Source organism: Curcuma longa, chromosome 1 (genome assembly GCF_044706935.1).
Source record: "Curcuma longa cultivar G26 ecotype Majalengka, Jawa Barat chromosome 1, ITB_CL_G26_1.1, whole genome shotgun sequence".
Taxonomy (NCBI): Eukaryota; Viridiplantae; Streptophyta; class Magnoliopsida; order Zingiberales; family Zingiberaceae; genus Curcuma; species Curcuma longa.
This window is the reverse complement of record NC_133861.1, coordinates 23,483,263-23,486,982: the sequence shown is the minus strand read 5'-3', so window position 1 is coordinate 23,486,982 and position 3,720 is coordinate 23,483,263.

The following is a 3,720-nucleotide window of genomic DNA, read 5'->3' as shown; positions in this document are numbered from 1 at the left end:
GTGCCTACCAAGCACGGTCGTGTGATGGGGACGTGTCAGCCGTGTGCCCTGGGCCATGTGGCTAGACACAGTCGTATGGCGAGGGTTTGATAGTGGGGGCGTATAAATACCCCCTCCCCCCTAAATTGTCCTAAAAGAAGGGGAGAGACTTTGGGAGTGAAAGTGAGCCACCGTAGACGCCATCCGGAGAAAAATCGATGATCCATCCGTCCTTTTGGGGCTACTCCGTCGCATTCATTCCACCGTCGACGAGGAGCTTGCAAGGCGAAGAAGAAAACATCTATTGATAAATTTTATTTCCTTTTTCTAGGATCTAAAATATATTTCTTTACATCTTCTTCGTGTTGTATCCCCTCCGTCATGGAGTAGAACCTTAGATTCTAGGATGTAGGAGAAATCAAGGTGTGTTATGGATGATTGTCACTATGGATTTATATTTACCATGTTCTATGATTTACTTGTGCATTTGCTTTATGGATATTGTGTCTTGTGCTTATTTGATGATATAATTGTGAATAGTGTGAATCTAAAAGGATGAGGATAAGTTGTGGTTTAAGAAAATTTTAGGATCATATGACTGGGGTGCCTTGTGACAGAAGGTGAATCTTTAATCAGATTTTTCAAGGAAATTCTTAGATTACAATGAATCTTTGTGAGAGATAGCTAATGGTTATTGATTGTTAGAGAGAGGTCCTTAATTGGATACCCGGTGACAGGGGGTAGGACACTAGTAGTATGCTGGAGTGTCCGATGACAGTGGGAGAACTATAACCAGGCTATCTGGGGTCATCTCAAACTAACAATCGTAACGTTAGAGAATTCTTGATTTATTTCGAGAAAACCTGACGAGGTCTAATTGGATATTTTGGTTAGAATCTCTGCAAATGTATGAATATTGAGGAATGGTAAGGAGTCCATAGTCAATCAAACATAATCTCGAGGAATCCGAAATCCTAAGATCGTTTTTCAAATCCTGTCACTAGTTGATTTACTTCGATTGAAGTTTAGGTGCTCAACTATTCTCTCATTTTCTCCAATCTCAACCAAATTTATGTGATCTCTCCACTCTTCTTGTGATTGTTTAGTGATAGATTCTTCGTTCCTTGTGGTTTGATATCTTTTATTACTTAATGACATTCTGTATACTTGTGGAGTTGCATCAGTTACCGTGCATCACTGAGGAAAATTGAGTTAGGATTGTCAATTTTGATAAATAGAGAAAAGTAAACAAAGGAGTCATCAGAATAAAGCAAATCAAACTTATAATTCTGGAGATTCATTTGCAACATATGTGGGAGGCTCAATCAATATTGATGGGCATACACGTAGATTAATAATTTTCTTATAAACACTAAATTATTAATTGATTTTAAACTATTATATTATTTCTGACAATGTATTTTTAGGTTAAGAAAATGAGAAAGGAGCCACTATTTATAGACACTTTTACCTACACATTTCAAAAAAAAGATAAGACTTGGAATGAGGATAGAGCTAGAGCTATTAAGGTTTGGATTAAACTTGGATCTCAATTTCTAACTTAATTAGATACTAATAGTTATGTACCTACTCTATGTAACTTATTAAATATATTTTTATTACAATACAAGAGAAATATAATAAGCAAGAGCTAGCGTAGAGAAGTCTGCTAGTGATAATAATAATGGATCAGAGCCCTTTATTGGGAATGATCTGAATATCTGCTTGGAGGCGAGTGGGAGATCCAAAGGGAGGAAGGATATTGGGAATGGACTCTTTGAGCAGAACCCATCGAGTTGCTAGTACATCTTCTTCCACCCTGTAAGATACCATAACTTTTTGAGATTATTTGTAAATAATTTAATTTTAGGATTTATTGGTAATTTTAATGGAGTTTATAAAGAGTTTAGTGGGAAGATTACTTGATCTTATTAGTTTAAATTGATGGGATAAGGGATTTAATAAATAGATGTTACCCTAATGATTATTAAGGCCTAAGTTGGTTATGGGATATGATTTAAACCCGTTAACCTGTACGCCCGTTAAGGAATAAACAGGGCCGCCTTTTTCTCCGTGCGACCGCGCGACCGTCGCCACCTCTCCGCGCGACCCCGTCACCGCTGCCCGCGCGACTGCGTCGCCCGCCTGCGGAGAACTCGGAACTGAGGAGGGCTTTAAAAGGGGGATGTTAAACCTCCGCTAACTCAGCCCTGTTGCCCTAGCCGCCGCGTCTCCTCTGCTCAGCGCCCCTGCCCTCGAGCACCGCAGCACGGATAAGGGACCCTACCGCCGCCGCTTTGTGGAGTCGTCGCCTCCCTCTGCCCTTCGCCGCCCCACAACCAGCGCCGACTGTGAAGACACCGACGCCGCCCTCTGCCGCCATTGCTGCCTCCACCTCCGGCGGCCAAGCCCTGAACCAGCGCTTCACTTCCAGCGCCCCCTCCCAGATCGTAAGCCCTTCCCTTTTTCCTTTCCTGATCTAATCGCTTCCTAAGCTAGGTCATTGGTTTTGTAGTTGTCTTTTGTTGGGATCGATTGAGGAAAATCGGGTCTTAAATATCCCACACCGTGGTTGTCAGGCTTCAAGAGGAAAACTTTGAAGCATTCTTCTTGAGGATAGCATGCCGCCGGTTGTTCGATATTGTAAAAGGTACAAAGTGGAGGAAAATTTTATTAGTATTGGTGTTAGATGAAATCAATAAAGCTAGCCATTTAGTTTACCTAAACTCGTGGATTTGTGTAGAAGAGAAACAAGGTGGTTAGATTAGTTTAATTCCAATTAGGATTGTACTGGAAAGTTGTAGAATTTTTGAAGGATTGAGCCGATCAAAGATTAATTCCTGTTAGGTTGTGGACCTGTTGAGTCCTAATTGATTCTTGGATCTATTCATGATTGTCTGATCAGTTAAGGTTTGTCGATAGTTAACTAACATTAATAAGATTAATTTGTGTTTAATTGTGTAAATTAGATTAATGTTTGTCTATAGTTAAACAATTAAATTAATTAGATAATTAATGAGTCAGTTAAAGTATTAATAATTTGTTAATAATTGATTTGATCAGTTTAATTAGATTAGTTAGAAATAAAGAGTTGATTTGGATTGGGGTTAATTGTTGAAGCCGGTTAAGGTTAGCTCGAGTGAATTGGACTTGGTTAGGTTAAATTCGGTTGAGATAAGAGATTGAGTTGGGACTTACTTTGATGTAAAATCTAATATAATATTATACTAAGAGGGTGTTGCATTTTGTATAAATTACAGGACCTTGATCCATAGATCCTGTTATACGGAGAGGTTTTAATTCCGACGTGCGTCAACCAGGTGGGTAATCTCTGTATCTGGTCAATACAGATCTATTCTCTCTTATGATTTCCTTGTTGATATCTCTACTATAATCGTTGTTTGATTCATGACTTGATACTTACCTTTATTCTTAATATGATCCTACTACCATCAAAACAGTTTTTCTTAAGTGTTGTTTATCTATGTTGAATTTATTATGATTGATATTGCACTTACCTTGATGTTGTGGTAGTTAGCGGTTGAACTATGCAAATAACATGTTGTTGTTGTTAACTCTCACTGCACAGGTTGAGTGAGAGCATTATAGCACTGCACAGGTTGGGTGCTACCTCACTGTACAGGTTGAGTGAGAGCATTATAGCACTGCACAGGTTGGGTGCTAACTCACTGCACAGGTTGAGTGAGAGCATTACAGCACTGCACAGGTTGAGTGCTACCA